Raw genomic sequence first — 20893 nt, 5'->3', positions numbered from 1 at the left:
AGCCTCTTCAGAGGCAAGAGCTGTGCACTTGTTCCATTTGAATACCTCTCCACAGCTTGTAGTACAGTGCTGGCCAAAAATGCTCTTAAAATGCTTAATGAAATAACAAAATTGAAAGTTCCCTAGAATAATGTAGGGTTGTAAAAAGGATGTGTAGGAGTTTTCCTTGTTTCCACAGTTTTCATATTGGGAGACATAATTTGCCCTTTCTGCAAGGTAAGCGGACAGCTTCCTAAACAGGTTAAAATTTTAATAACTCTGAAACCTCAATTCTGAGGCCATATGCAACTTTTGAAGTGGGCACAACACAAACTGGTTTTGTTTCTTGTGTCCTGAAAAGAGTGAATGAATTTTTAGAATTTCCTAGTCCAGTCTTTCATGAATCGGAGAAATATCTTAGGAATCCTAATTGTAGACAAATGATGAATTTGTGAGCTTGTTAACTTACAGGAAACTTTTTCCAAGAACACACCAAATGTTCCTATCTAATAACTTTGAAGTTATTAAAGATTCATTTGACAAATATTTTTGAGCACCTGCGTGCCTGGCACTGTGCTAGGCACTGAATTGTCCATAGCCTACATTTAAATGTCACAAGGAGATGAAGGATTGAACAGAGGAAGCAGATAAAGCGAATAATAAAGAGCTTAGACCTAAAATTTGATTAACATGTAAGAACACAGTGCATTTTTTTATTTTAATGAGTGACCCAAGAACAAATTTGTGACAAATATGTAAGAAAGGACTTGAGAGAGTGGTATTGAAAATAGAACAGCAGATGGCAAGATATGGCCTTAGTAAGTGAATAGAGGGAAAAATTGGCAGAAAGAAATGTAGAATTAGTCTTTAAAAGAAAAATTCTAAGGAAGAATGAGGGTGGTGGCAGGTGCTAAATGCAGGATGAGAAGTAGATGGTACCAAAGCTGATTGAATGTTAAAGAACCATTAAGTGTTTATTTGGAGGTCTGTGAGGAAAGCTTGCTCTAAATCTGAGCCCAAGGCTTTTGGCATTAATGGAAGCAAAATTGTTAAGCTAGTCAATTTGTCTTTCCTTTTAGCATCCTTCTCACTTCTTCCCACCCTGCTCAGGCTGCTCAGGACTTTACCTTCCTCTCTTTCCTCCTATCAAAACTTTCCCTATTTTTGTTGTAGGACTGTTAACCCAATCTTTCATTTTCTAAGGATCCCAATTATGTAGTAAATTGAAACACTTGTAAATTATTAGTTCTTGGTAATGTGTTTTGCCTTTCTCTCTACTTAAGACTGTGTTCTGATGTAACTTCCTGCATACACCAAAGTATGGAACTTCTCAAATGAAATTTTAAGCATTGTAGCAGACCAGTGGGATTTTTTTTTTCTCAAGCCAGAATGCCTTTCCAAGCATAATTTATGGAGTATGTATGTATAGACATATATGTCTGTGTATGTATATGTATATGTGTGGGTGGTCTCATATACTACACACAAACATATACATACATATAACTAACATGTCTATCAATTTATAACCACAATGTATGACAGTTTAGTTATTTTTTAGTTTTTTAAAAATGTTGCATGTTTATCTCTATCTTCTCTGTAAAGTTAGAAAAATAGTATCTGTCCTATCTTCCTTAAAAGGATGTTTTAAAGATCAAGTGAAGTTTTGCATGTGTAAACCCTACCTAAAGTATAAAAATAAAGTCATCTTTATTATTTCTCTTGAGATTGTAATCATCCTATTAAACTCCTTGAGGTCGAGAACTGAGTTTTGTTCATATTTATAATCTCTTAAATCAAATTTTATTTCTGTACTAAAGTAATAGTTTATTGAAGATAAATACCTTTTATAAAGGTTAAAATTAATTTTAGTACTCTGAGAAACATGCAGAATAAAGTTTTGTCTCCTTTTCTCATGGAACAGAGGCATCTAGAAAAGCAGAAGGAGAGGAAAGGAAAAGCATCAGGGTGGAAATTTTAACTTTTAAAGGTTTGGTTAATCAAGTTGAAAATATATGACTAGTAATCTTTCATGAGGCAAGATTATTGCAGTGCCTAAGTTTTTAAACCCACTTCTTAAAAAAAAAAGTAGAATAAGAAAAGTATATATGGTTAACCATAGTCATTTGTGTAAGTATTTATATCTTCTCTAACCATTTGGAAATTTAAATCCTGTAGTGTTGCTTCTGGGTTGTAAAAAAAACAAGAGAGCTGCAATGAAAGCAGCAATCAGTGCACTAACATACTGCATCATATAAAGAAAACCATATATGGTAGATTCAGGATGTATGCATGCAATTTTAAAAAATGCTAACAATTTTTCATGTGCAAGAGGTAGGACGACCACACTGCTTTTCTCTGACATCTTAAGAGTCCGTCCTTTCAGATCAAAGGCCCTCTTAGTAACAATCGTTGGTTCAGCCACCTGTAAATAGTGTTTGGAAGCTTCCCTTTCTTTGGCTAACTGGAGACTAATGAAGTCCTGGAAAGCCACATTTCCACAGAAGACTCTTAAGGGGCAAAGAGATTGTATTTAAAGTAGAAAGTCCTTATCTATTTCATTTTATCTTTGGTCCTAAAACTAGTGTTCACAGAACTAAGCAGAAGAGATGCTTGATACAAGCATCTTAATTTTTTAAACTAAACATATGTCTCCTAATCTTAGAAAAATAATGAGTCGATCAGTAGGAAAAAAGGTGATACATAAGGTCTTCTTAGCAAATGTAAACTTTTCTTTGTCTTTTTACATGAAAACTAAAATACCTCAAGAAGGAAACTTTTATAAATTAACCATTAAACATTAATGAAATTACCTCGTCTTTTCTTGAAAATCAATGGTAGTAATAAAATAAAAGATGTCAAACATTTAACTTATTTGCTTATCCACTAACATTTTATTGGATTAAGGCAAAATCAGTTTTAACATTATCATTAGTTACAAAATTAAACTGCAAAAAGAATTATAATTTTGACTAGTGAATTTGAAAATTTCCCCCTATTTTATTTAATACATGTAATGAAGATTAGGATTTTTCTTATAAAAAGGCTCTATAGGTCTTAACAGAGTGCCTTGCTGTGTTGATTTAATAGAATGCTAAAAAAGATCAAACTTTGTTGGCTCACTTATGAGGATCAGAAATGCCCATATTATGAAACAATTTAAGGATCCAACGAGATTAAAATGCAAGTCTGGGAACGACTAATTTGTTAACCTCTTATCAATTCTAATAGCTTAGAGCAAATTAATGAATCAGGTAAGTTAACAGTGCTCTGTAGATAATGGGAAATAGGTTGTTAAATTTGGGGAATGAGGGATACGAAGAGAAAGTACAGGGACATCATGTTGCCTCTCGAAAGCCAGATCAAGAGGAGGGCAGCATCAGGGCACTCACTGGGTCTTTGGGAAATAGAAACAGGGCATTTAAATGCATGCAAAACATTTTATTGAAGACTAGTGCTTGTTAGGAAATCCAACACTTCAGATATCTACCAAAAACCTTAGAAATCCCTGGGGGGGAATGACTCTTTGTAATCATCCCTGGGCTTAATAAAAACAAAAGACCTCCTTTGCAAGTCAGTTAACCTTCATGCCTCTCAATTTATCTAAAAGAGGAATTATAAAAATCGATGCTGTAGATTCCTGTGGTGAGGATTGTGTGAAAACTTTTGTAGGCTATGAAGTGCTATATAAATTCAAGGTAAAATTTGAGGCCAAAAAGGTGGACAAATGACATTTCTACATAATTCACCATTTATATTGACACCAGCAAAAATCAGAAGTAAATTACAGTAAATTAGCTGCTACTATGTGTAAAAGATTTAATAAATGTTTAAGTAATAAGAGTTCCCAATAAATGTTAGATGCTATTATTATTGAATCTTATCTTATCCTAATATGTGAAGTACTTTATTGCTAAGTTTTTCCCCTTCTTCCGTATCTTCATTCTTTTATTTTTCACTGGCCTCTTCCCCTCTGCTTTCAAACGTGCAGTTTTCTACATCTTGAAAGAAATTGCTTGACCTATTGTTTTCTCTCTCAACCACATTCTCCCTTACACCATCAATGAGAAGCTTGTATTAATAGATCTCAATGGCATATAAATAATCTAGTTGTCATGAAACCATGTTTCATCATAACCACTAAAAATTCATTCTCCTTCAGCCCTGGCTGGTATAGCTCAGTTGATGGGAGCATCGTCCCGTAACCAAGAGGTTGAGGGTTCAACATCTGGTTGGGGCACATACCTAAGTTGTGGTTTTGACCTCTGCTCTGGGTGTGGGTGCCTGCTACCCCTGGTCCTGGGTCCAGACATTGATCCCTGATCTGGATGGGTATGGGAGGCAACTGATCGATGTTTTTCTCTAACAGTGATGTTTTTCTCTCTCTCTTCCTTTCTCTCTAAAAGCAGTGGGAAAAAAATGTCCTCAGGTAAGGACTTTAAAATGTTCATTCTCCTTCTGTCTCCATATCTACTTGGAGATATGGCTTGCCTCCCCTTGCCCACTTTATGTACCAATTTTTAATTCATCATAATGTATTTTGTAGAAATTGTAATAGTGATACATATCCTCAATAGTTTTATATATTGCTAACCACTAATGGAACATTTTTCATGTTTGTTAGAACCATGGCAACAAGACAGTCTCAGTAGTATTATTTTTGTCAAACCTACAACTTAGAAACATAAGTCCTTCTCCCATTTTTAAAAAATCATCATGACTCTATGATATGGTTGGTATATACAAAATGTTGAGGACCCCTGGTTTACACCTGACATCTCTATTTCCCTCTTCCCTCCCTCCCTCCATTGTATCCTCACCCAAGTCATGCTTACAGATTTTAGAAAGAGGGGAAGGGAGGGAGAGAGGGAGAGAAACATCAATGAGTTGCCTCTGCTGCATGCCCCAGGATCAAACCCGCAGCCTGGGTATATGCCCTGAACAGGAATTGAACCCGTGACCTTTCAGTCTACTGGATGACGCTCCAACCAACTGGGCCATACTGGCCAGGGCAATGGTTACCTGAGGTATTTTATAACCAACCTGTTTTTGTGAGGCTGTGCTTGTGCTGGCTGTGATAGCTGCCTCCAGGATTGATTTAGCTAGTTTGCCTAGTTGAACAGGTATCTTCTCTGTACTTCCATACTTCGTGTTTTTCCCGACAGAAACTATGCTCTGTGAAAGAGAACTGCCCTCTCAGACACAGTTTTTTTTATGTCTTTCTCTCTGAGCTCTAATATTCTTGCGTGAATGTAAGATATTGTATGAGTATTATGAAATGTTATTGTGCCAAAACTGTACAGAGAAGGGTTTCAGGGTATAATTTAAAATAATATTTTAGTAGTTTTGGAGTCAAAATATTGATACAAATCCTGTTTTCTTCACCTGTAAAATAGATGACCTCACAGAATTGTTTTGAAGATTTAATGAGATAATATATGTAAAAAGTAACAGATATAGCCAATTACTTAGGCACATGCTAAATGGTAGTTGGTTTGCTCATGGTGGTAAGAGTACCTTATTATTATTATTACATATTTTATTACTGAAAATAACAATAGCAATAGCTATAGGAAGAATGGACTTCAGATTTAAATGTACTAGATTTGATGGTAGCAGTTGATTTACTCTGACAAACACTGCACCTTATTATAGAGTAGGGAACAATGAATTTCTTGACTATCCACATTAAAGTTATGTTTGTCATAGGTTTAATAGGAGAACAAAACAGGCAATTATATCTATGAAGCCTTTATGTAATTTATATAGTTAAAAATCATTTAAGGAAATTGTTGCAGGAAGGAGCTTCATCTGTGAACATCACTCTCTACAACAATCTAGGGGGGCAATTCTGTAGGGCCAGTCTCTGGAGCAGAATTCAGTGTGGAGTTCTGGAGCTTGGGTGCTGGAGAGAAAGGGGGGAGAGAAGCTGTAGACTGTATAAGGAGAGGGTATTTCCTGAGGGGCTTAGGGGAAGAGATATACTTTTGAAAGTGAGAAAATTCACAATAAGAAGCCAGGGATCGTGGGCCATATCCCTCCTAGGTAGATAGTAAACTGTTGAAGAAAGGGGATAATGAAGAATAGGAAGAAGAAAATATCGTTTTCAAGGTGGTATCATGAGAATAGCTTACCTCTGACACTGAAAGAAGTGAAAATCTCACAGTCCACTCCAGTCCTCATTCTACAAACTGTGCACATATGATCCCCAACTAGGTAAAAATGTGCAAGGAAAAATATTTGGAATATATACACCAAATTTTAAATAGCCTTTTCTCTAATCTGTAGGATTAGGAGTGATTGTTATTTTTAAATTCCTTGTAGTAATTTCCACATTTTACAATATGCATGTTATTTTTGTAATAAAAATTTCATTTAAAAATATTTCAAAAAGTCTGCATTTAAAGCCAATCACCAGTCTAGAAGGAGTGAGCCATTGTGTTAATTGTTGCTATTATTTCATGAGCCCTTATCCGTATGCCCGGGGGCTGTGCAAGCAGCTTTATAAGTATTTTGTCATTTAATCCTCACACTAAGCCCATGAAGTATATACAGTTATTCCCATTTAGAGATGAGGAGACTAGGGTACTGAAATCAGTTGCTTATTTTAGGTCATGTAGCTAACAGGTTGCTACACCAAGGAGGTGAATCCAGGAAGTGTGACTTCAGAGACTTGTATGCATATTTCCACTATGGAACAATGCCCTGGTCTATCCACACCCTGAGAAAACTAGAGCCTCTCTGCCTTGGCTCTGCCTTAGGTACACTGTACACAAGATCTGTTTCTTGACTTCTGGCTTATTTTAACTTTTAACAAACTTACGTAATAGGCCTTCAGACACTCTGACAAATATTTTTGCTTTTCTTAAAATTCTTATAAAAAAGGGCAAGCTTCTCATTAGGAATATAAATTGGAGATTGAATTTGAATATACACTTAAAGGCTTGTTTTTGACCAAACAATCTAAATCATGTTCCAAACTTGTTTTTTATGTCATTAATATAGCTTTTGCTTTTATTTTAAAAATTTTTAAACTTTTATTTAATTTTTTAATTGACTTTAGAGAGAGGGAGAGGGAAAGAGAGAGAGAGTGATTTTTGTTCCACCTGCTTATGCATTCATTGGTTGCTTCTTGTATGTGTCCTGACCAGGGATCAAACCCGCAACCTTGGCGTATCGGGATGACGCTCTAGCCAACTGAGTAACTAGCCTGGGCTAGCTTTTGCTTTTAAAGCCACTGACTTCCTTAGCTAGATTTCTAGCTCCTGTGACTGAGTGTTTTTAGGGATAATTTCAAAGAAGCAGGAAATGTGGACCATTTTTTCTGTTCAGTTAGTTCAACCATTGTAGGAAAGATGTTTATTAGAAAACTGACCAAAAATAGTAATCTAGGTCAAGAGTGTAGTTTTAATGTAATTCTCTAGCCTAGAATTTTTAGGTTTGGAAGAGATATAAAATCTAGGCCAGGGCCTGGCTGGTGTGGCTCAATGGATTGAGCTCCAGCCTGTGAACAAAAAGTTTTCATGTTTGATTCCCTGTCAGGACACATGCCTTGGTTGTGGACGAGGTCCCCAGTTGGGGGTATGTGAGAGGCAACCAACTAATGTTTCTCTTCCTCTCTTTCTCTCTCCTTTTCCCTCTTTCTGAATAAATAAATAAAATCTTAAGAAGAAAAATCTAGGCCAGTAGTTGATCTGGACATCCTTGAGTCCCTTCCTCAGTTGCCTCCCATCTTTTTCCCCTGTCCTACCATCCTACCACTAGTTACAAGGAACTCACAGTTTAAAGAAGTAGACCTTCTGTTTTAGGACCACTGTTGGTAACTTCCTGATGTTGAGTGGGAATTAGTCTCCTGGTACCTTCTTATTGTCCTACAAGTGATGGGAAAGAGCAATTTCAATAGGTCTGAGACAAGTCTTAGTCTATTTTTATTGTGTATGATGGCAGATATGCTTTATATCATTATTGTAGACTTATTAACTACTGTTATTTATAGAGTACTTTTTATTTTGTTTTTTTAATTTTTTAAAGATTTTATTTATTTATTTATTTATTAAAGAGAGAGAGAGAGTAAGGCAGGAAGGAAGAGGAGAGAAACAGCAATACGTGAGAAACACATCAATTGGTTGCCTCTTGCATGCCCGCAACTGGGGAACCTGGCCCACAACTCAGTCCTGTGCCCTGGACTGGGAATCAAACCGGTGGCCTTTCAGTTCACAGGCTGGCACTTGATCCACTGGGCTACACCAGCCAGGGCTAGTACTTTTGTTTTGTAATGTCCTTTCTGTATAGAGCATTATATTCTGTTTCACCTTCTCATTTGAGAGAGAGGATGGGATAGTTTACACACACATACACACACACATCCCTAATCCTTATAAGGTATTATAGATCTTATTATTCCTATTTTACAGATGAGAAAACTGAGGTTGATAACTCTTCGAAATCACCCATCTATAAAGTGGCTACAATGGCATTTAGAACTTAGCATTCCCAAGAGGTAAATGCCTGGGTTAAATCCTTGTACTTTTCACTGTATGTAATACACTAAAAATCAGATTAAATGTTATCTGTGGCAAGGAAGAAGAGACCTGAGGTCACAGAACTCATTTTTAGAGCTGGAATCAGTCTTGCAGTCTCTTGGTTTTGTTTCTACTTATTTGTGTAGTTTGCTGGATATTATTAGCTTGAAAGTATATATTTAGCTCATTTTTTCCCAAGTGCTTGCAGACAATAGTGCCTGTTTTATCCTTCAATTTAAAAAGAACTTGTTAATATCCTTAGGAGATTATGGATGACAAACTGTTCCAAAACTGGGCTATGCCTCCAGTTTGAGATGCTGCTGCTCTAGAACTTCCAGTTTGCTTGCTTTTAACACATAGGATAAAGTCCAGTTCTTTCCTTAGTCTGGCCAGTTCTGATGGAGCCCAGTGCTAAAATGAGAGAATACGGTAATTTTCCCAAAAGATTAGAGAGAGTAGTTAGTACAAAGATACCTCGTGCTATCTTCAAATGGACAGAATTTTTGCTAGACATTGTTACTTAGTCAAATTGAATTGATAGATGGGAAAGTTTGGAAATAATGGTCACAAACAAAGGCCTTTATTTTCTAATACATCCTAAACTCCAAATTCCCTGGAGATGGTTTAACTACACATCAAAACCCCAAACTTCAGTCTGTAGAGGAACAGAAATAAATCACAGTTCCCTGAATTTTCTTTCTTTTCAGCCTCACCTGGCCACACTTAAGAACTTTCTGAATTCTCAGACTTCACACTGATGTCAGGCTCCAGCTCATCCAAAGCTTTTCATTTTGGTCAGTTTTAATCCCTATGAGGGAATCAGAAGGCTAGGTATTGTGAGCTCACGCAGGGCTGTGGGGGAGGGGTGAGCTGACCTGTTGGGGACTCCCTTCTCTAGGAGATGGTCACTTAGCTTCAAACAAATCTGCATCACACTGGGGGGTTCCACCCCTTTTTCTATGTCAATGATCCCCGTTTGTCTCTAGAGCCTAGGTTTCAGGTCCTGGCGAGCCATTCTCATTTATCTTCCTTTTGTTTTCAGCGTGCATTCTGCCTTAACTATTGACAATTATCATTTATTCTGTACCGTTTAGTTTGGTTGTGAATGCTGAGGCTTTCCTAGCCTTTCAGTTAAGTCATTCTGGCTCTTTCTAAAGAACAGGAGCTCAAACATCAATTCCTTGATCTGCCTCTTACTGGAAGAAATAATTAGAGTTGGAGTGTCTGAGTCCACATTTCTCCTTGAAATTTTTTGGTGTCAAGAAAGAGATAAGAAAAAATGTTGTTTACCATTCGTCCTGAGTCTCTTAAACCTCTTTGAGGCTCTTTTTGTCCTCTGAAAAATGCACACAATTTTCGATTTCACAGATCTTCTGATATCCGTGAATGTACCATTCAAATTAGGAACCCTTCCTGCTCTAGTGACCTTTTGGAGGCATATGAGTTCTAAAATAGTATGAAGGAATAAGTAGTGAATGTGGCTTTTGAGAAACAATAAATTGATTTCCTCTCAATTTTCCATATTTCCATAAGCACTTTCAGCCTCATATATTTAAAATTCTGGAAGCACTGTTCACTATGGCATAGGAAAGACAATCTTCAATTTGTTATCATTGTTTCTTAGAACTTCAACGCCCCACATTGTAATTTCATAACATTTTTTTCAGGAGAATTGAAGCTCTGAAATTGCCTGTCCATTGCAGTTGTCAGTAAGGTGACCTCTAGTGGACTTTCCTTGTAGTTTCTAGAATTCTGGAGTAAGAAGCATTGCTTGCTGGTAGAGGAATAGATCACTGGAATTAGATTAGCAACTCAGCCACCTAGTGCCCTGAAGTCTGCCTGAAGCATGGCCAGCTTCAGTGCGAAGTCTGAGGCAGTTGAGGTAGGTAAATTTGGATGAAGCAAGATTCATCACTGGCTAAAAGTGATTTCAAGAGACCTCGAGTCCCCTGGAACTAACATTTCTCTAGAGAAGGACCAATGTTATCATCAGTGGATGGGGACCGATACACTGGATTGATTTATGTGGGGAAGTAAAATCTCTTTTAAATAATTAACAGTGAGAATAATTTGAAGTTATGATTGACCTTGCAGGCAAAATGAAGGAGTTTTCATTCCATGTTCATTCTACATTTCATGTTCTGAGTGTTGGGATTTTTTGGTGGGATGTAGAGAAAAGAATGAACACTTTAAAAGTTCCAACTCAGAGCAAAATAGCCTCTCAATCTCCCAGTCTCTGACTCTCTGCTTCTATCTCTCTGACCTTCACATTTTACCTTTTATCCAGCCTTGCTCAATAACCCCCCCCCCCAAAAAAAAAAAGTCAAGCTCCAATCACAGTAATTGCCCAGGGCCCATCCTGGCTCCTTTTCTGGCTTTAGGTCATGTTTCCTGCCCACTTGACCTACATTGACCTCGGTTACCTGGCTTGCTCCCTGGAACTTTTACTTAGGCCTAGCTCTTGGCACGTGTCCACTCCTGGACACTAGTGAGAGCTGGCCCACTCTTACGGTGGGGAACAGCTGGTTTGAACATTTGGTTTGGGCCTTTTGTTTACTAATAATCCCTCCTGCCCTTGCCCCCTCTGACCTGGTATTAGTCTTGTAACTGTGAACCCATTTCTCAAGTCAGCACCCCTTGGTTTGGGTTGTATGTTTAACACCTAGAGCTCATGTAACTCTGGAAGGGCTCAGGCATCCTGAGTTAGGCCTGACCTTTTTGGAACCCTGCAATTATGGGATTTATAATTTAGGATAAGAAGATTGTAGATTATATATGAGACTTTTATCCAAGGAATGAAGAAACTCAGTGTCTAATAATATTTCTCTATATTAACATTTAAAGATACTAAAAAACCAAGTTCTATCATATATTAAAATTTTTTTTTATCCTCACCAAAGACATTTTTTTTCATTGCTTTTAGAGAAAGAGGAAAGGAGAGAGAGAAACATTCATGTGAGAGAGAAGCATTGATTGGTTGCCTCCTGTTGGCACCTGGTCTGGGGATCACATGCACCCAGGCCAGAGATCAAACCTACAACCTAGGTATATGTCCTGACCTGGAGTCAAACCCACAGCCTTTTAGTTATGGGACGATGTGACTGAGCCACACCGGCCAGGGTCATAGGTTTAAATTTGAATGTCTTTTTCTAATATTCAATATAAGAGCTTAGAAATTTATTCTTAATACATGCAGAACATTTGAAAAGTCTAAATAATGGGTGAAAAAATAACAGAAAACAGAAATTATGTGTATATTTCCTGTCATGATACATTAAACATTTGCCTGCTTGGGTCAGAATTATCTCATTTCTTGTCTTCCCAGTTGTGCCGAAAACTCTCCAGAGAACCATGTTTACAGCTGTAGCCATTCATCATCTTAACAGTAGGAATCAATGATCCTGTTTAGTGCATAACAGCTCATATGGATGCTCAGAACACAAACGGGCTATGAAGCTGGCACCCAAGAGAAGTTCAGAGGTTAGTTCATGTGAATGGTTTAATGAGAAATGACACTTCACAAAATGCTTTAAGTCCAGCTGGTGGTAAAAGAAATCCATCTGGGAATTAAGCTCATCAGGAGTATAAAAGCTGGGTTAGTATAGGTTTGCTGTGATTGAGTGAATCTAAAGTGTTGAGTTTCCATGTTCTAACATAAAAGAAATTGATTTTTGAACTAGTAGGTAAGTCTAATTATAAAGCAAACTGAGACTATTCTTTTGAGTGCCACGGTGATTTCTAATTTCCCATAAAAATGGAGAAAAGATCTTAAGAGTGGAAAAGCAAGAACTATCTCCTGATATTGAAGATTTAAAATACTTTTGACTTTCCCCAGGGGAGCCCTTTCTTTATTGGATTTAGCCATAAGGGGGTGCTCTGGGATAACACTTTTCTGCAAAACAGAAAACAGCTATCTTTTCTGCTCTGCTACCTGAAAAAAAAGCAAACAGATTTGCTTTACATCCCATCCAGATTCACTAAACTTTGAAAGGTGTTAATTTAAATTAAAAAGATGAAAACTATTTAAACTATAAATAACCAGTGTCTGACTCTGAAGGAAATAACAAACATTGAGAAATGTTTTGTGTAGACCCTTGTTTCCTTTAAGAGATCAGAATTACAATAAACTGAAGCTGGGCAAAGGCAAATAAATGGCTTCCTCCCTGAAGCCTCCAGGAGAACACAGTCCTGCCCACACTTTGATTTTTAACCTAGGGAGACCCATTTTGGACTTCTGACTTCCAGAACTGTAAGATGATAAATGTGTGCTGGTTTAAAACAATAACAACAATAAAGTGAAGCTGCACCCAAATTCTGTGGGTAAGGAAATGAAAACCATATATTAGGGATTAGCATTTGCTCTTTTACTTTAGCTCTTGATCTTTTTTTTTTTTTTTTTTTTTTTTTTTTAGCATTATTTTCACTATGTCTTTGGTCAATGTTGTCGAGATGCATTAGAGTTGAAATTGCTTTCTTACAAAGTTCTATCCTTAACGACAGGGAGTTAGGAACCAAGAATTCCACAGCAGTTTCACTGGCACCCCTACCACATTTATCGATCAGTTTTAGGTTCTATTCTTGCCTTCCTAAGCATGGGGGATGAGGCAGTGGGGAAGAAACTTAATTCTGTTTGCACAAACTGGAAGGGAGACTCAGAAGCAATCACAGTAGCTATTCCAAGCACAGAGTGCTGTGAAAGGGCAGCTAACTAGTCAAGGTCACCAACAGGACATTTAGAGAGATGGCTGCAACACCAGGTGGCCAGAACAGCAGGTTCTCATTGTTTGGTCAAAAGAACTCTGGAGGGGGGAGGGGCAGTGTTCTACTGCAGGATATCTGAAGGTGTTGTCTCCTTCCTGCCTGGGTGGCAAATGGCCCTCATATGTCAGAAGGGGAGAGGGAAATGTTACACCTTTGTTTACAAAAGAGGAGTTCTCTCTCTCTATTCATAAACTCATCTCCTTTGGCAAAACTGGATGAAGCTTCTTTGCTCATCTTTATGACCATTTAACTCTGTACACAAGAGGAAAATTTGACTGAAGATTTATACAGTATAACTTGGGAGATTTTATTTGAGAATAATGTCTAGTAATCAGGTTTCAGTTTTCTCTTCATGCATGGCATTAATTAAAAAAAACAAACAAAAACAAAATATATTCATGCCAATATCTATATCTTTAAATTCATTTTCCTCAAATATGTGTTAGGTTCCAATTCTCAGAATTGATTACCTTTATGGATTTTTTTTTTCCCTAGAGGTGACACAGAGAAAATAGGAAAACAAAGAGTTCTGGGTAAAAGGAAATGTACATAAGCTTTTATTCCCCTTAATTTTGAGACTTAAAATTATATTTTTCTTGTTCTTTCACTTGTGGGGGAAAAAACCCCTAAACTTTTCTTAAGACTCTTGATTACAACAGAACATCCTAAAAAAAGATTTCCTTTAAGAGTTTAATATTAGAGACCATAAGAGGTTATCAAATGGCCAAGAACTAAAACAGAAAGAAAATGTTCTCTAACATTTGTTTTTGTTTTTCTTGCCGTCTTCCCCTCTGTAAAAGTTTTAAGATTTAAGTAAGACATGAACTCTGCATGGCTGATAGTTGTCTCATACATTTTGTGGGCTGATCAAGCATCAGAAGGGGGAAGTGTAGGCTGACTTCTGACCTGCACACACACTTTCTTTTTAATCTTTTGCACAGAACAGATGCTCTGGGTGCAGAAGAATGTCCCAAATATGTGGGTCTGAATTTGGCCAAAGGGTTCGTTGAATGTGGAGCACAGATACCAGCCTGAAAACAGGTCACATTTTAATGAAAAATGCACATTCAGCATTGCATTCTGTTTTTCAAAGAGGTGATTCCCAGCCGTGGAGAACACAAGGGAGAGGCAGGCATTCATGTGGAACTGCTTTAAAACAGAATTCTTGTGTATACTGGCTGGTGGGGCAGGGCTCACTGGTACCCCTTGGGAAATGAGATAATGGAATTTTCTTAGGCATAATTGAGTTTTTTGGATCATCATAATTCTTTAAAAAGAAATAGGACTCTACAATTGAATAAAGGAGAGACTTCACAATTATAATTGGCTATGTTAGAAAAAAAAAACTAAGAGGGCAAAGGTGTTGTCCCATTCACATCCAGAGAACTGTGAGTAAGCAGAGATAAACTTTCCCTTGTCCCCCTTTAAAAAAAAAAAAAAAGAATACTGAAGAAAACAAGTGACCAAAAAAGTTACTACCCTTATATGTTAAAGAGTGAAATATGAAACTCTCTTAGATACAAGTTTTACTAGGAGTGGTTCTATTTCTTCTCAAGAAATGGATGTGTGTATGTATGTTTGTGGTTTAAACCATTTGGGATCATCTATAAGTACATAAGCAATGTAATTGAGGTTATTTTTTGAGCATGAAAGAAATTAGAAATATTAGACACGATCACTTTTAAAATGGTAACAAATGCTATTTAATAATGTCAACAAACATTTAATTTTATGTCATTGTTATGGCTAGTTGTGGATGTCATACAAAACAGTCATGGAAAGTGAGTTCTAAAAAAGCAAATACATTAATGGAGGTATTACATCTGACTCAAAGAAGGTGATAGTTTATTCTGCTTTCTGCCAGTCAATTTTATGGTTCACAATGTCAGTCCCTTCCTTCAAAAGAGCTACGTTGATAAGGTGATATAAAATTAGAGCATCAATGAAGAATGAAAGAATCTTATTTAGTCAAGAAGGCAAGACTAGAAGAGTCAAGAGGAGGAAGAAGGATTAGGTTGTTTCTGGATGGGTCACTCCTAGTTGATTTTTGTTCAGAAAATGGAAAAAAATAGGGACATGTTAAATTCTGGTTCATTAATGAGCTCTTCAGATTTGTTAATCCTTGGGCAAAAAATTCAAGAACAAAGACTCCATGACAATTGTGTAGAGTCTATAAAATAGAGATGCAGCTTCAATTAAAAAAAACCCCCATAAAAACTCAATTTATTTACAAAGGTTGTAAAAATAAATAAGAAAACAAAACATTAAACATATACAACCATTAGTCATAAAACCAGTGTTATGAAATATTTTACTCCTTAAGGGTTTGTTGAATTAGATTAAATGTTATATACCCGGGAGTATTTTTATCCACATTTTCATTTTCAACATAGTTAAGCCTATTTTCTATACTATAAATTAGGCATGCTGGATCTCAGTTTTAGATAGAAAAACTTATTTCCACATTTATCCTCTTTTAAATTATTACAAGTGGCAATGTAAAGAAAACAATTCCTGAGTTTTAACAGCTCTTGAAATAAATCAAACCCCTTCTTGTTACCTTCTCTATGATCTGAAAGGAGTTGAACCAAGCACTAGAGGTTTCCTACACCTGCAATAAAAGAAAAGAAAAAACAACTCAGAAACATCTCTTGTCGTTCTGAAAGATTGGTGCTGAAATAATTAGATATCTACTGTATTTTACTGTGTATAACGCACACCCATGTTTTTGGCCCAAACTTTCAGGAAAAAAAATCTTTCAGTTTAATTTTTTAATTCAATTATTTACTTATTTATATTTAGAAACAAAACTGATTATCGTATTCCAGAGTATTTCTGATTTATTACCTGAAATTTTATGAGGGTAGATTATTGGTAATATTGTAAACTAGACTCAGAAAATTGTAAACTAGACCCTCTTTGCCCAAATCCTGTGCCAAATAAATAAATAAATATGTAAAAAGTAAGCCCTACAGAAGAAAGGCCAAAAAGTGAAAAATGGGTATTTTACCATTTCAAAATAAAGGATACCCAACTGGCTGATATAATATGTGGAAAAGGTGCTCACCCTCATATCTAATCAAGGCTGGTGGATTAGTGGGATACTTTTACACATTCTGCTAAATTGTTTAACAAAGATGATAGTTGCTCTCTTGGTTTAAGAGATTAAGTCTCCCAGGAACCTGTATTTTAAGAGATGTTTTAGATGAATGAAAGACTTTAAAGACTCCCAATAAAATCTTAGATGATGTAATTTAAGGTATTTTTTTTAAATATGGGCAAATTTTTCACAAGGGGGCTTACTTGTAAGGTTTTGTGAGTAAAGATGAGACCCTTTTGAGTCTGGAGGTTGGTTTCTTTTGAAATTGGCAACTCAGGGTTAAAGTACTTTGCCTGAATCTGCTGTATGAGACAGAGGTGACATCTCTACTAATTCAATGTACTATAAACAGAGACACACATTTTAGCTACTCATTTATGAGTTGGCTATTCTCAACTCAATCAAATGAAATATAACCAACTACTAAAATATGAAACTTGGAAGTCCTTTATGAAAGAAATTGGAAAAATCATACTCTTGCCTGGAATGGAATGAGTTTCTTTGACTTACACAGTATAAATTGTTATTATCACTAGTTTTGCAAATTTAAAAAAGATATATTATTAAGTATATATTAACTATAATAATGAGACTTGTGTTGAAGTTGATATACACTCTTTAAAAAATTATGCCCAATAATAAAGTAGAATACTATCCAGCTTTTAAAATGAATGAGCTAGATTCATAGTATAGATGTAAAAGGACCCCTACCTCAACATCATCACCTTTCCTCTCCCATCCTGTGCCTATGGCTTTGTGGGGAGTTGCCTACAATTGGTTGACAGAAGAAGAGAAATCTTGGGCCTGTTTTTAAGTGGTTCTGTGTAATATGCAGTAATCATTTGAAAATACACAGCTATCATACTACAGCTTCTTTCTGGAATATCCCTAAAGGAAACTGTACTAAAAGAAAATTTTCCCAGTGGGCAGAATGTAAAGCAGAAAACCTGTTCGTTTTGTTCATTTTGCTTGGCAAAAAAAAAAAAAAAAGGGCCAGATGTGTGGTTACATACTGACTCATGGGCTGTGGTCAATGATTTGGCTGGATGGTCAGATACTGGAGGGAACATGATTGGAAAATAGGAGACAAAGAAATTTGGGGAAGGTGAATGAATGAAAAATGTGAAGGTATTTGCATCTCATGTGAATGCTCACCAAAGTATGTTCTCAGTAAAAGGCGATTTTAATAATCAAGTGGATAGGATGACTTGTTCTCTGAATATCAGTTAAACTCTTTCCACAGCCACCCCTGTCATTGCCCAATAGGTTTATTAACAAAGTGGCCATGGTGGCAGGGATGGAGGTTAAGCATGGGCTCAGTGACATGGACTTCTATTCATTAGAAGACCTGGCTATGGCCACTGCTGAATGCTCAATCTGCTAGCAGCAGAGACCTAAACTGAGTCCCTGATGTGGCATCATCCCCCAGGGTGATCAGCCAGCTGTGCACTCGCAGGTTGATCACATTGGACCACTTCCATCATAAAAGGGACATTTTGTTCTTACTGGAATAAAAAGATGAGAGAGGGAAGAACTCTCTCTTATTCTCTTATCTCTTATCCTCTTATGTTATAACATGAGGTATATTGACTTTACATTATCGTATTTAAGTCATAAGACATCAAGAAGAATGAGCGTCATCCAAGGACTTTGTATCTTCTTCTGGGGAAAAGGTTAGTATTTTTTTCAGTAGTATGAGGGGTAGTTTTCATCATATTAAGCAGATAAATGTATGACCTTGTTATGGACTGAATGTTTGTGTATCCCACCAAATTCACGGGTTGAAACTCTGCCCTCCAATGTGACAGTATTACACAGTGGCGCCTTTGGGAGGTGATTAGGATTAGATGAGATCATGAGGGTGGAGCCCTTATGAATTGGATTAGTGCCCTTTCAGGAGTTAGAAGAGATCTTGCTTCTCCTTCCCACTCTGCAATGTGAGGATACAAGAAGTCAGTAGTGCGCAACCAGAAAGAGAGCTATCACCAGAACTTGACCATGCTGGCACCTGGTCTCTGACTTCCACCTTCCAGAACTGTGAGAAAAAAATTTCTGTTGTTTATAAACCACCCAGTCTATGGTACGTTTTTATAGCAGCCTGAACTAAGACACTTCTATTATTTTTATTTAGATATTAGGTATGGCTTAAAGAGATGTGTAGGGGTGCCAAGTTGACAAGGGGTGAACTTACAATAATTAACTTTGTGTCAACTTGGCTAGTTTATGGTACCAAGATGTTTGGTCAAACACCAGTCTAAATGTTGCTGTGAAGATATTTTTAAGATGTGATTAACATTTAAATTCCATAATGTGGTTGCAGAACAATGGGCATAGTAAATTCAATTTTTAGTAAAAACGCACATTAGAATATATGCACACCTATAAACATATACTCATGGGAAAAATTCTGAAAATAATGTGCACCAAACCAAAGGTGATTACCTCTGGAGAATGGGACAAGGGTTGAGGTGAGGAGAGAGGCATATTGTTCCTCTTTAACTTTATACAATTTGTTATTCAATTTTCCCCCAGTCAGAAAGTATTTCTTATGTTTGTCCTTTATTCCAGAGGAAAATCCTACTTTACTTTGATTTTATTTTCATTAAGAGGATCAGTTATCATATTTCAGTCTGACAAATGTTATTTCCCAATATTCACCTACAGCTCTATGCTGGAATGAGTGCTGAGTACAGCTATTCCCTGGCCATCTTCCCTCCAACCTACAGGCTATAGAAGTCTGCACAATAACACTAAGAATAATGTGCCTTGTTTGAGACTGCATATTTCACAATAAATAAATTTAGTACCATAAATTATTAAAGATGTAAGATATTGTGCAAGTAAAAATGGCCTTTTATTGGTAATATACTTACAGTGTTACAAGTTGAGTTCCCTAGGTAGAATACTCTGAGACAGAGCTTAGCATACAGGGAGTTTATTAATGGTGCCCTTGGGATCAGAACTTGTTGAAACATCAAAAAGGAAGCAGAGGGCTAAATTCAGCTGTGATGCACACCAACCATAGTCTCAGACTCCAAAAAGAGCTCTGAAGCTAGAGTGGCCCTTCAGGGTTGTCTTGCTTTGGCCCTAGATGGACAAGTCTTTTAAAAAAATTTTTTTTTAACTGAATATATTTGACATGAGTCAAGGCTTTATTTTTCCATCTCAGCAAGTCATTATATATGGACACCCTGTAAGGGGCTTGACTTTAGGCAATCCCAGAAGGGGCTGGCTAACAGATAAGGCTGATTGAGGCAATGCATAAAAGGTGTGAATTCAGGGTAAGTCAGTCTACTAACAGTATTCCTAGCAGCTTGGGCACTAAGTCCTTCAATGAAGAGGAATCTGGGTGGCGCATCACAGAGTCTGCCTCACATACCTTTCTTACTCTTGGAATCAGCTTCTCAGCATTCAAAACCATTTGTGTGTCCTTTTTTCCCAGTATGTGATATTGTAACAGTATAATAATTCAATGAAGTAAATCATGAGAAATTTTTATTGTGCTATTAAGAGCTAGCTATCATTATTATCATAATTATTAATATTATTCTCACCTAGTTAGCAGATGACTTGGCAAAAACATGGTATTATTTGCCAAAGTTTTTTTTTATTGTTGTTGTTAAGCATGGATAAAAGCTGGTATGAATGAGAAAGAATATTGTAACATTTCTCTTGTGCATACATTACATCCAGTTGATTCTGAAAATGTTTCAAATTTTAGATTGTTTTCATGTGATATGAGTGCTAATCTCTTTTCACATGATAAAGGGAATTTTATTTTTCCCATGCTTTTATAAGATATAATTCAGTGTTGCTCAATGATTCCTAAGGAATACTCTTTTCCTGATTTATTAAGAGAAAAGCCAGATCCAGATTTTAAATTCATCCCCTTGACAAGTGTAATCCTTTCATAAATCATAACAGTAAATGAAAAGCTGGCTTCTCCCCTAGGAAAAAATAATCATTTGAGACCATTGTGTTAATACTGTTGACACTGGGTTTGGTCATTTGACTGTTATGTTGATGAAAAATATCAGCATAACTGGGAAAAATAATAGAACTTAACATTTGCTGAGCACTCTACAAAGTTTTTCACCTTCTTTATTTCATTTAAGTATCATGTAAGCCTTATGAAGTAGATACTGCTATTGTCTCTCTTTTACAGATGATAAAACTAAGGCTCAGAGGGGAAGTTGATTAGTATCAAACATGTAATTAAGTGGCAGAGCAGAAATTAGAACCCAGCTTAATTTGATTGCAAGATTCCTATTTCTAACCATTCTACTTTACTGACATGAAGGACTGATTTGAGCCCACTTCTCTCAATCAATCATTTATTGAAAACATACTATTTTCTCAGCACAGCCCAGCTTGTGGGGAATAAAAAATTATAATCCTTTTCTGTGTGTTTACAATCAAGCTAAGGGATTTCAAGAACAACCAAGGGGGTATTTCCTAAACATCGATTATTCATTTACCATTTTCCCTTGTTGTCATGTGTACCACATGAAATTGGTTCACTCTCTTTGAA

Source organism: Pteronotus mesoamericanus, unplaced genomic scaffold, assembly GCF_021234165.1.
Source record: "Pteronotus mesoamericanus isolate MK-2021 breed Mesoamerican mustached bat unplaced genomic scaffold, CSHL_Meso_final contig_263, whole genome shotgun sequence".
NCBI lineage: Eukaryota > Metazoa > Chordata > Mammalia > Chiroptera > Mormoopidae > Pteronotus > Pteronotus mesoamericanus.
Note: the sequence above shows the minus strand (reverse complement) of the source record.